This window comes from Salvelinus alpinus, chromosome 3, assembly GCF_045679555.1.
Source record: "Salvelinus alpinus chromosome 3, SLU_Salpinus.1, whole genome shotgun sequence".
NCBI lineage: Eukaryota > Metazoa > Chordata > Actinopteri > Salmoniformes > Salmonidae > Salvelinus > Salvelinus alpinus.
Window position 1 is genome coordinate 6506516 of NC_092088.1, and position 13138 is coordinate 6519653.

The following is a 13138-nucleotide window of genomic DNA, read 5'->3' on the forward strand; positions in this document are numbered from 1 at the left end:
ATCCATCCACCTGACAGGTATGGCATATCAAGAAGCTGATTAAACCGCATGATCATTACACAGGTGCACCTTGTGCTGGGCACAATAAAAGGCCACTCTAAAATGTGCAGTTTTATCTCACAACATAATGCCACAGAAGTCTCAAGTGTTGTGGGAGCGTGCAACTGGCATGCTGATTACAGGAAAGTCCACTAGAGCTGTTGCCAGATCATTTATTTTTTAATTTCTCTACCATAAGCCGCCTCCAAACGTTGTTTTTGAGAATTTGGCAGTACGTCCAACCGGCCTCGCAACAACAGACCAGGTGTATGGCGTAGTGTGGGGAGGTGGTTTGCTGATGTCAACGTTGTGAACAGAGTGCCCCATGGTGGCGGTGGGGTTATGGTATGAGCAGGCATAAGCTATGGACAACTAACACAATTGTATTTTATCGATGGCAATTTGAATGAACAGAGATACCGTAACAAGACCCCGAGGCCCATTGACGAGCCGTTCATCTGCCACCATCACCTCATGTTTCAGCATGATAATGCACGGCCCCATGTCACAAAGATCTGTACACGATTCCTGGAAGCTGAAAATGTCCCAGTTCTTGCATGGCCTGCGTACTCACCGGTCACCCATTGAGCATGTTTGGGATGCTCTGGATTGACGTGTACAACAGTGTGTTCCAGTTCCCGCCAATATCCGGCAACTTTAAACAGCCATTGAAGAGGAGTGGGACAACATTCCTGATCAACTCTATGTGAAGGAGACGTGTCATGCTACATGAGGCAGGTGGTCACACCAGATACTGACTTTTTGTTTTAAGTATCTGTGGGCAACAGATCCATATCTGTATTCTCAGTCATGTGAAATACATAGATTAGGGCCTAATGAATTTATTTCAGTTGACTGATTTCAATTATATGAATTGTAAAAAAATAAGTAAAATCATTGAAATTGTTGCATGTTGCGTTTGTATTTTTGTTCAGTATAGATAATCTATAGTTATTATCTATTTTATTATCTATTAGTTATTAATCTATATTATCTATAATAATATAGATTAATCTAATTATATAGTTGGAATACGCTGGGCAGCACCTTGAATACATTGTTTGACGTGACAATGAATGAATAAGCCAGGGAGGAATTATTGACAGGTTAGGAACCAAAGTGTTGGTCAGTGTTTCCAGGGCACCCTAATTAGATGTTACAGGTCATGTTGTCTTACCTCGTGTAGCTAGCTAGCTAATATATTCATGATTGACCTATTCCTATCTGATTTGGAAGATACTGTTGCACAAACAACATGCTTTGCTAGGCCTACACCAGCACTGGCACCAGGCTGTATTAGCCAGCTAAGTTTGCTCTGACTTATTACATTTAGCAAGCAAGTAGCGATTAGCATTAGCGGCTTATTTTTGCCACAACATGCTAAGAAAAAACGGACACTAGCAGACAGTAATATACACAAACTAATAGTGCTTGTAGAAAAGCAGCATCGTTGTCACCAACATCTTTCTGCATCTGAACAGGAAAGTGACTCTGTGGTCTAGCAACTGCTCTCTCCTTGAGTGACAGGGGGGTGGGGCTTGGTGTGGGAAGCAGCATGCAACAGGAAGAGAAAAATGACTCATTAAAACAGACATTACACACGCCGGAGTTGCATATCACATTTAACAAAACAACCACTGAAATACCGTTAGAGAATTTAAAGTAAAAACACAAACCGGTTCCTGCATCAATGCTGGTATATATGTTATACCGCCCAGCCCTCAGGACAGAAGCAATGGGAACTGAGATATGTCTCAGGGCATAATGGGAACAGAGATATGTCTCAGGGCATAATGGGTACTGAGATATGTCTCAGGACAGAAGCAATGGGAACTGAGATATGTCTCAGGGCATAATGGGAACAGAGATATGTCTCAGGGCATAATGGGTACTGAGATATGTCTCAGGGCATAATGGGTACTGAGATATGTCTCAGGACAGAAGCAATGGGAACTGAGATATGTCTCAGGGCATAATGGGTACTGAGATATGTCTCAGGACAGAAGCAATGGGAACTGAGATATGTCTCAGGACAGAAGCAATGGGAACTGAGATATGTCTCAGGACAGAATGGGAACTGAGATATGTCTCAGGACAGAAGCAATGGGAACTGAGATATGTCTCAGGACAGAAGCAATGGGAACTGAGACATGTCTCAGGACAGAAGCAATGGGAACTGAGATATGTCTCAGGACAGAATGGGAACTGATTTAAGAGACTGTTATGCATATGGTCTTAGGACAGAGACAATTGAGACGAGCAAGAATGTTAGTTATCTTGTTTTCAATGTTTTTCAAATGTGACAATCCCAGACGTTGCACAAGCTTGTCAAAATGTGATTTATTTGATCAATGGGGTTAGATCACAAATCAGTCACCATGCTTCATATGCAGTTCTTTTCGGAAAGTATTCCGACCGTTTTACTTTTTCCACATTTTGTTACGTTACAGCCTTATTCTAAAATGTTCCCTCTTCAATCTACACATAATACCCCATAATAACAAAGCAAAAACAGGTTTTTAGACATTTTGGCAAATTTATTACAAATAAAAAACTATCACATTTACATAAGTATTCAGACCCTTTACTCAGTACTTTTTTTGAAGCACCTTTGGTAGTGATTACAGCCTTGAGTCATCTTGGGTATGACTCTACAAGCTTGGCACACCCGTATTTGGGGAGTTTCTCCCATTCTTCTCCGCCGATCCTCTCAAGCTCTGTCAGGTTGGATGGGGACTGTTGCTGCACAGCTATTTTCAGGTTCTAAGAGATGTTCGATTAGGTTCAAGTCCGGGCTCTGGTTGGGCCACTCAAGGACATTCAGAGACTTGTCCCGAAGCCACTCCTGCATTGTCTTGGCAGTGTGCTTAGGGTCGTTGTCCTGTTGGAAGGTTAACCTTCGCCCCAGTCTGAGGTCCTGAGAGCTCTGGAGCAGGTTTTCATCAAGGATCTCTCTCTACTTTGCTCCGTTCATCTTTGCCTCGATCCTGACTAGTCTTCCAGTTCCTGCCGCTGAAAAACATCCCCAAAGCATGATGCTACCACCACAATACTTCACCGTAGGGATGGTGCCAGGTTTACTCCAGACGTGACACTTGGCATTCAGGCCAAAGAGTTCAATGTTGGTCTCATTAGACCAGAGAATCTTGTTTCTCATGGTCTGAGAGTCTTTAGGTGCCTTTTGGCAAACTCCAAGTGGGCTGTCATGTGCCTTTTACTGAGGAGTGGCCACTCTACCATAAAGGCTTGATTGGTGGAGTGCTGCAGAGATGGTTGCCCTTCTGGAAGCTTCTCCCATCTCCACAGTGGAACTCTAGAGCTCTGTCAAAGTGACCATCGTGTTCTTGGTCACCTCCCTGACCAAGGCCCTTCTCCCCCGATTGCTCAGTTTGGCCGGGCAGCTAGCTCTAGGAAGAGTCTTGGTGGTTCCAAACTTCTTCCATTTAAGAATGATGGAGGTCACTGTGTTCTTGGGGACTTTCAATGCTGCAGACATTTTAGTACCCTTCCCCAGATCTCTGCCTCGACACAATCCTGTCTCGGAGCTCTACGGACAATTCCATTGACCTTCACGGCTTGGTTTTTGCTCTGACGTGCACTGTCATCTGTTGGACTGACCTTATGTAGACAGGTCTGTGCCTTTCCAAATCCTGTCCAATCAATTGAATTTAGGTGGACTCCAATCAAGTTGGAGAAAATATGTCAAGGAAGATCAATGGAAACAGGACGCACCTGAGATCAATTTCGAGTTTCATAGCAAACGATCTGAATACTTACGTAGATAAGGTATTTCTGTTTAAAATTTTTAATACATTTGCAAAAAATAAAATAAAAATCCAGTTTTTTACTTTGTCATTCTGGGGTATTGTGTGTAGATTTCTGAAGTAAAAACAGAAAAACCGTAACAAAATGTGTAAAAAGTCAAGGGGTCTGAATACCTTAAGGCACTGAAATTCATTAGTGCTGATGCTATTGACATAAAGTAGTTTTCACAGCTTTTCCCTCTGTCACGCCCCGGCCTTAGTTATCTTTGTTTTCTTTATTATTTTGGTTAGGTCAGGGTGTGACATGGGGGATGTATGTGTTTTGTCTTGTCTAGGGGTTTTCTATGTTTATGGGGTGTTTTCTAGTCTAGGTGTTTGTATGTCTATGGTTGCCTAGATTGGTTCTCAATTAGAGGCAGCTGTTTATCATTGTCTCTGATAGGGAACCATATTTAGGCAGCCATAATCTTTAGGGATTTCGTGGGTTATTGTCTATGTGTAAGTTGCCCGTGTCTGCACTTTTCGTATATGGCTTCACGTTTGTTTTGTTGTTTTTTGTATAGTTTGTCAAGTGTTCTTCGTTTCGGTAAATAAATAGAGGAATGTATTACTATCACGCTGCGCCTTGGTCCTCCTCTCTTCCTCCATACGACGAACGTGACAGCCTCTTCCCTCTACGGAAGATACTGTACTAACAGTTAGCTACTCTGCACTGAAGGCTGTAAATCAACTCACTAATCAGACAGTATCTTTGTCTTCCTCCGCGGCTTTTGTGGAGCGATGGGTAACGACGCTTCGTGGGTGACTGTTGTTGATGTGTGCAGAGGGTCCCTGGTTCGCGCCCGGATCGGGGCGAGGGGACGGACTAAAGTTAAACTGTTTCATTGATGATCCACACACCACAGCCACACGGATGACAGATAACTTATAGCGCTGCGATTCACCTGTTTCAGGTGATAGGAAATGCCAAGAGATACGGTTTTAACCTGTCTAGATGATTGTCCTTTCTGTAGTGCAGATTTTTTTATTGATAATTTAACCTTTATTTTAACTAGACAAGTCAGTTAAAGACCAAATTCTTATTTACAATGACGGCCAACCGGGGAACAGGCCTTGTTAACCGGGGGAACAGTGGGTTAACTGCCTTGTTCAGGGGCAGAATGACAGATTTTTACCTTGTCAGCTCGGGGATTCGATCCAGCAACCTTTGGGTTACTGACCCAACACTCTAACCACTAGGCTACCTGCCGCCCCTTGATGACTGTGCGGATGGAGTCAATTCAGGAAGTAAACGGAAATTCCAATCTCAATTTCGATCTAATTTTCAGTTGACTTCCTGAATTGAAATGGAATTGATCCCAACACTGGTGAGCGGTGAGCTGAGTGAATGGTTGTCACGTTCGTCGTATTGAGGAGACCAAGGCGTGATATGAATACATTCTTCTTTAATTAAACGAAGAACACTGAACAAACTAATGTGACACTAAATAAAACGAGTGCTGACATGCAACTCCCCATAGACAAGAACCCACCAAACCGAAATGGAAAAATGGCAACCTAAATAGGATCCCCAATCAGAGACAACGATAAACAGCTGTCTCTGATTGGGAACCAATTCAGGCCACCATAGACCTACAATATACCTAGGCTAACAAAACACCCCTAGACATACAAAAACCCTAGACAAGACAAACTAGCATACCCACCCTCGTCACACCCTGACCTGACCAAAATAATACAGAAAACATAGATAACTGAGGTCAGGGCGTGACAATGGTAAACCAACCATCTCATCCATAAACTACTCTACACTGTACTGTGTTTCCCATATGGATTATACTAGCTAGCTAGATATATGTATGTAACTACACGGGATTACATTGATATATGATGTCCGTTCATTACATGTGATTTCGTTAGCCATGTCTGGAATTAAAATGTCCGTTATTGTATTTTATCCGTTAGATTAGCGGCACTAATTTAACAATTTGCTTAATGAATTGCTGCTGAATATCAAGAAAATATGATTGTGTAGTAACATAGTATAATATTGACTGCTTGTCCCTGTCGTTTACACGTTTATAGTTGTGTAATTATTTATCCAAGGCTGGGTGCTCACACAGCATGGCCCCTCCCCTCCCAAGCACACATATAGACAAGCCCAAACCCTGCCCAGCCCAGCCTTGTCCTCTCCTGTCCTGCACTGCCCAGCCCAGCCTTGTCCTCTCCTCCCCAGCCCAGCCTTGTCCTCTCCTGTCCTGCACTGCCCAGCCCAGCCTTGTCCTCTCCTGTCCTGCCCTGCCCAGCCATATCCTGTCCAGCCCTGTCCTGCCATGTCCTTTCCTAGCCAGCCCAGCCCTGTCCTGCTGGTTCCATCCTTCTATCTGCCTTTCTCTGCATATCAGGAAGTCAGGGTGTTAGCATCCTAAATGGAACCCTATTCCCTATATAGTGCACTCCTTTCCCCCAGGACCCTGGTCTAAAGTAGTGCACTATATAGGGAATAGGGTGAAATACAGGATTCATACTCCTTAGTCTCTCAACCCTGCCTCCTACTCTCCCAGAATCCTCCCTGGTTGCCGTTACTTAGGATGTCTAGTTTGATGGATTAATTCAACTGTACGCTACGTTAGAGAATAGCAGAGTGGACAAGAAGGGGATAAAATCCCAGCTTAATCTACTGATCCGAAACCATTCCTGTCCCTGCTGTTTTAAAGAGGAGCTGACCGGTAGCACTGCTGCTCTGCCCTTTTCCCTAACAAACTCTGTTTTTAAATGAATTGATTGAGGCTTCTTTTTTTTACTCGTTCCTCTGGAGCCGGTCCAAGATACAGGCTGTCTGGCACATTAGGCACCACCCCCTTGCAAGTTTGAAATGTGAGCTGCCTAGCCTGCTTGTCTGTTTGTGTTTCTTCTTCGTCCCTCTCTTCTGGCTGTGTGGCTGTGTCTGTGTGATGTGTTTATTGGGAGGGCAAGCAATGGCTCAGTAGACAGAGAGGATACATCTATAACAGCAACAGCTGCAGGAAAATACAACAGAGGTGAGGAAATAAAACATTTAGTTCTCTCTCTCACTGTCCCCCCCCCCCACCCCTCTCTCTCCCTCTCTCACTGTCCCCCCACCCATCTCTCGCCCTCTCTCACTGCCCCCCCCCCCACCCCTCTCTCTTCCTCTCCCTCTCTCACTGTCCCCCCCACCCCTCTCTCCTTCGTTCGCTATCTCTCTCTCTTTAACCCTTGAGCGGCAGCAGCAGAAAACCAGGTCCTTTATGTTCTAGAGTAGACTGAGACATTATCTATGATCCTAACGCCAGTCCTCCTCCTCTCTGCTATGTCCTCCTCTCTGCTGTATGTCCTCCTGTCCTCCTCTCTGCTGTATGTCCTCCTGTCCTCCTCTCTGCTCTATGTCCTCCTGTCCTCCTCTCTGCTCTATGTCCTCCTGTCCTCCTCTCTGCTGTATGTCCTCCTGTCCTCCTCTCTGCTCTATGTCCTCCTGTCCTCCTCTCTGCTCTATGTCCTCCTGTCCTCCTCTCTGCTGTATGTCCTCCTGTCCTCCTCTCTGCTGTATGTCCTCCTCTCTGCTGTATGTCCTCCTCTCTGCTGTATGTCCTCCTCTCTGCTGTATGTCCTCTCCTGTCCCTCCTCTCTGCCGTATGTCCTCCTGTCCTCCTCTCTGCCGTATGTCCTCCTGTCCTCCTCTCTGCTGTATGTCCTCCTGTCCTCCTCTCTGCTGTATGTCCTCCTGTCCTCCTCTCTGCTGTATGTCCTCCTGTCCTCCTCTCTGCTGTATGTCCTCATGTCCTCCTCTCTGCTGTATGTCCTCCTGTCCTCCTCTCTGCTGTATGTCCTCCTGTCCTCCTCTCTGCTGTATGTCCTCCTGTCCTCCTCTCTGCTGTATGTCCTCCTGTCCTCCTCTCTGCTGTAAGTCCTCCTGTCCTCCTCTCTGCTGTATGTACTCCTGTCCTCCTCTCTGCTGTATGTCCTCCTGTCCTCCTCTCTGCTGTATGTCCTCCTGTCCTCCTCTCTGCTGTATGTCCTCCTGTCCTCCTCTCTGCTGTATGTCCTCCTCTCTGCTCTATGTCCTCCTGTCCTCCTCTCTGCCGTATGTCCTCCTGTCCTCCTCTCTGCTCTATGTCCTCCTGTCCTCCTCTCTGCTGTAAGTCCTCCTGTCCTCCTCTCTGCTGTATGTCCTCCTGTCCTCCTCTCTGCTGTATGTCCTCCTGTCCTCCTCTCTGCTGTAAGTCCTCCTGTCCTCCTCTCTGCTGTATGTCCTCCTGTCCTCCTCTCTGCTGTATGTCCTCCTCTCTGCTGTAAGTCCTCCTGTCCTCCTCTCTGCTGTAAGTCCTCCTGTCCTCCTCTCTGCTGTAAGTCCTCCTGTCCTCCTCTCTGCTGTATGTCCTCCTGTCCTCCTCTCTGCTGTATGTCCTCCTGTCCTCCTCTCTGCTGTATGTCCTCCTCTCTGCTGTATGTCCTCCTCTCTGCTGTATGTCCTCCTGTCCTCCTCTCTGCTGTATGTCCTCCTGTCCTCCTCTCTGCTGTATGTCCTCCTGTCCTCCTCTCTGCTATGTCCTCCTCTCTGCTGTATGTCCTCCTGTCCTCCTCTCTGCTGTATGTCCTCCTGTCCTCCTCTCTGCTATGTCCTCCTCTCTGCTGTATGTCCTCCTCTCTGCTGTATGTCCTCCTGTCCTCCTCTCTGCTGTATGTCCTCCTGTCCTCCTCTCTGCTGTATGTCCTCCTCTCTGCTGTAAGTCCTCCTGTCCTCCTCTCTGCTGTAAGTCCTCCTGTCCTCCTCTCTGCTGTATGTCCTCCTGTCCTCCTCTCTGCTGTATGTCCTCCTGTCCTCCTCTCTGCTGTATGTCCTCCTGTCCTCCTCTCTGCTGTATGTCCTCCTCTCTGCTGTATGTCCTCCTCTCTGCTGTATGTCCTCCTGTCTTCCTCTCTGCTATGTCCTCCTCTCTGCTGTATGTCCTCCTCTCTGCTGTATGTCCTCCTCTCTGCTGTATGTCCTCCTCTCTGCTGTATGTCCTCCTCTCTGCTGTATGTCCTCCTCTCTGCTGTATGTCCTCCTCTCTGCTGTATGTCCTCCTCTCTGCTGTATGTCCTCCTCTCTGCTGTATGTCCTCCTCTCTGCTGTATGTCCTCCTCTCTGCTGTATGTCCTCCTCTCTGCTGTATGTCCTCCTCTCTGCTGTATGTCCTCCTGTCTTCCTCTCTGCTATGTCCTCCTCTCTGCTGTATGTCCTCCTCTCTGCTGTATGTCCTCCTCTCTGCTGTATGTCCTCCTCTCTGCTGTATGTCCTCCTCTCTGCTGTATGTCCTCCTCTCTGCTGTATGTCCTCCTCTCTGCTGTATGTCCTCCTCTCTGCTGTATGTCCTCCTCTCTGCTGTATGTCCTCCTCTCTGCTATGTCCTCCTCTCTGCTGTATGTCCTCCTCTCTGCTGTATGTCCTCCTCTCTGCTGTATGTCCTCCTCTCTGCTGTATGTCCTCCTCTCTGCTATGTCCTCCTCTCTGCTGTATGTACTCCTGTCTGCTGTATGTCCTCCTCTCTGATGTATGTCCTCCTCTCTGCTATGTCCTCCTCTCTGCTGTATGTACTCCTGTCTGCTTGCTATATGAACAAAGTTTCCTTTTTTAAAAGTCTTAACCCTCTTGTTCTGCCATGCTATTGTCTCGTGGGGATTGGTTGTCAGAGATAGAGAGAGAGTGGAGGGAGTACAGTGAGAGAGGGAGAAGAAGAGAGAGAGAAAGTGGGGGAGAGAGGGTGGCGGGGGGAGTAGATAGGGAGAGGGGGGGAGACACAGGAAGCTGTAAAATAGCTACTGGCTTGCTTGAGTTGTGCACAGATGAAAATAAGCCCTGGCTTCCTGATTCCTGCAAATAAGTATTTGTAGACATGTGAGGTCTCTTTACTGGACAGTGGAGCACAAAGACGGGGGACATATCTGGTCTCTGTGCTGTCTGAATGTGGATATGTCCTGGTAGGTTAGTAGTGGTGGCTGACAGGGGGATGGAGGTAGGTTAGTAGTGGTGGCTGACAGGAGGATGGAGGGAGGTTAGTAGTAGTGGCTGACAGGGGGATGGAGGTAGGTTAGTAGTGGTGGCTGACAGGAGGATGGAGGTAGGTTAGTAGTGGTGGCTGACAGGGGGATGGAGGTAGGTTAGTAGTAGTGGCTGACAGGGGGATGGAGGTAGGTTAGTAGTGGTGGTTGACAGGGGGATGGAGGTAGGTTAGTAGTAGTGGCTGACAGGGGGATGGAGGTAGGTTAGTAGTAGTGGCTGACAGGGGGATGGAGGTAGGTTAGTAGTGGTGGTTGACAGGGGGATGGAGGTAGGTTAGTAGTAGTGGCTGACAGGAGGATGGAGGTAGGTTAGTAGTAGTGGCTGACAGGGGGATGGAGGTAGGTTAGTAGTGGTGGCTGACAGGGGGATGGAGGTAGGTTAGTAGTGGTGGCTGACAGGGGGATGGAGGTAGGTTAGTAGTAGTGGCTGACAGGGGGATGGAGGTAGGTTAGTAGTAGTGGTTGACAGGGGGATGGAGGTAGGTTAGTAGTGGTGGCTGACAGGGGGATGGAGGTAGGTTAGTAGTAGTGGCTGACAGGGGGATGGAGGTAGGTTAGTAGTGGTGGCTGACAGGAGGATGGAGGTAGGTTAGTAGTGGTGGTTGACAGGGGGATGGAGGTAGGTTAGTAGTGGTGGCTGACAGGGGGATGGAGGTAGGTTAGTAGTGGTGGTTGACAGGGGGATGGAGGTAGGTTAGTAGTAGTGGCTGACAGGGGGATGGAGGTAGGTTAGTAGTGGTGGTTGACAGGGGGATGGAGGTAGGTTAGTAGTAGTGGCTGACAGAGGGATGGAGGTAGGTTAGTAGTGGTGGCTGACAGGGGGATGGAGGTAGGTTAGTAGTAGTGGCTGACAGGAGGATGGAGGTAGGTTAGTAGTAGTGGCTGACAGGGGGATGGAGGTAGGTTAGTAGTGGTGGTTGACAGGGGGATGGAGGTAGGTTAGTAGTAGTGGCTGACAGGGGGATGGAGGTAGGTTAGTAGTAGTGGCTGACAGGGGGATGGAGGTAGGTTAGTAGTAGTGGCTGACAGGGGGATGGAGGTAGGTTAGTAGTAGTGGCTGACAGGGGGATGGAGGTAGGTTAGTAGTAGTGGCTGACAGGGGGATGGAGGTAGGTTAGTAGTAGTGGCTGACAGGGGGATGGAGGTAGGTTAGTAGTGGTGGCTGACAGGGGGATGGAGGTAGGTTAGTAGTAGTGGCTGACAGGGGGATGGAGGTAGGTTAGTAGTAGTGGCTGACAGGGGGATGGAGGTAGGTTAGTAGTAGTGGCTGACAGGGGGATGGAGGTAGGTTAGTAGTGGTGGTTGACAGGAGGATGGAGGTAGGTTAGTAGTAGTGGCTGACAGGGGGATGGAGGTAGGTTAGTAGTAGTGGCTGACAGGGGGATGGAGGTAGGTTAGTAGTGGTGGTTGACAGGGGGATGGAGGTAGGTTAGTAGTAGTGGCTGACAGGAGGATGGAGGTAGGTTAGTAGTAGTGGCTGACAGGAGGATGGAGGTAGGTTAGTAGTAGTGGTTGACAGGAGGATGGAGGTAGGTTAGTAGTAGTGGCTGACAGGGGGATGGAGGTAGGTTAGTAGTAGTGGTTGACAGGGGGATGGAGGTAGGTTAGTAGTGGTGGCTGACAGGGGGATGGAGGTAGGTTAGTAGTAGTGGTTGACAGGAGGATGGAGGTAGGTTAGTAGTGGTGGCTGACAGGGGGATGGAGGTAGGTTAGTAGTAGTGGCTGACAGGGGGATGGAGGTAGGTTAGTAGTAGTGGCTGACAGGGGGATGGAGGTAGGTTAGTAGTAGTGGCTGACAGGGGGATGGAGGTAGGTTAGTAGTAGTGGTTGACAGGGGGATGGAGGTAGGTTAGTAGTGGTGGCTGACAGGGGGATGGAGGTAGGTTAGTAGTAGTGGCTGACAGGAGGATGGAGGTAGGTTAGTAGTAGTGGCTGACAGGGGGATGGAGGTAGGTTAGTAGTAGTGGTTGACAGGGGGATGGAGGTAGGTTAGTAGTGGTGGCTGACAGGGGGATGGAGGTAGGTTAGTAGTAGTGGCTGACAGGGGGATGGAGGTAGGTTAGTAGTAGTGGCTGACAGGGGGATGGAGGTAGGTTAGTAGTGGTGGTTGACAGGAGGATGGAGGGAGGTTAGTAGTGGTGGTTGACAGGGGGATGGAGGTAGGTTAGTAGTAGTGGCTGACAGGGGGATGGAGGTAGGTTAGTAGTGGTGGTTGACAGGGGGATGGAGGTAGGTTAGTAGTAGTGGCTGACAGGAGGATGGAGGTAGGTTAGTAGTGGTGGCTGACAGGGGGATGGAGGTAGGTTAGTAGTAGTGGTTGACAGGAGGATGGAGGTAGGTTAGTAGTGGTGGCTGACAGGGGGATGGAGGTAGGTTAGTAGTGGTGGCTGACAGGGGGATGGAGGTAGGTTAGTAGTAGTGGCTGACAGGGGGATGGAGGTAGGTTAGTAGTGGTGGCTGACAGGGGGATGGAGGTAGGTTAGTAGTAGTGGCTGACAGGGGGATGGAGGTAGGTTAGTAGTGGTGGCTGACAGGGGGATGGAGGTAGGTTAGTAGTAGTGGCTGACAGGGGGATGGAGGTAGGTTAGTAGTAGTGGCTGACAGGAGGATGGAGGTAGGTTAGTAGTGGTGGCTGACAGGGGGATTGAGGTAGGTTAGTAGTGGTGGCTGACAGGGGGATGGAGGTAGGTTAGTAGTGGTGGCTGACAGGGGGATGGAGGTAGGTTAGTAGTAGTGGCTGACAGGGGGATGGAGGTAGGTTAGTAGTAGTGGCTGACAGGGGGATGGAGGTAGGTTAGTAGTAGTGGCTGACAGGGGGATGGAGGTAGGTTAGTAGTAGTGGCTGACAGGGGGATGGAGGTAGGTTAGTAGTGGTGGTTGACAGGAGGATGGAGGTAGGTTAGTAGTGGTGGTTGACAGGAGGATGGAGGTAGGTTAGTAGTGGTGGCTGACAGGGGGATGGAGGTAGGTTAGTAGTAGTGGCTGACAGGGATAGGGGGAAGGTTAGTAGTAGTGGCTGACAGGAGGATGGAGGTAGGTTAGTAGTAGTGGCTGACAGGGGGATGGAGGTAGGTTAGTAGTAGTGGCTGACAGGAGGATGGAGGTAGGTTAGTAGTAGTGGCTGACAGGAGGATGGAGGTAGGTTAGTAGTAGTGGCTGACAGGGGGATGGAGGTAGGTTAGTAGTGGTGGCTGACAGGAGGATGGAGGTAGGTTAGTAGTGGTGGCTGACAGGGGGATGGAGGTAGGTTAGTAGTGGTGGCTGACAGGGGGATG

At 48.6% G+C, this 13138-nt stretch overlaps 1 protein-coding gene across 2 annotated transcripts in view; it reads left to right on the forward strand.

The window, feature by feature from the left end:
- Positions 1 to 13138, forward strand: part of LOC139569942 (zinc finger MIZ domain-containing protein 1-like) — a 286857-nt gene that overhangs the window by 197688 nt on the left and 76031 nt on the right. The window contains exon 1 of one of the 2 annotated variants that reach the window (XM_071391333.1): positions 5838 to 6844. The exons of the other annotated variant lie outside the window; for it this stretch is intronic. The gene's annotated coding sequence lies outside the window, so the exon portion shown is untranslated. Of the gene's footprint in view, positions 1 to 5837; positions 6845 to 13138 lie in introns of those variants that run through there. 2 annotated transcript variants of the gene reach the window in all.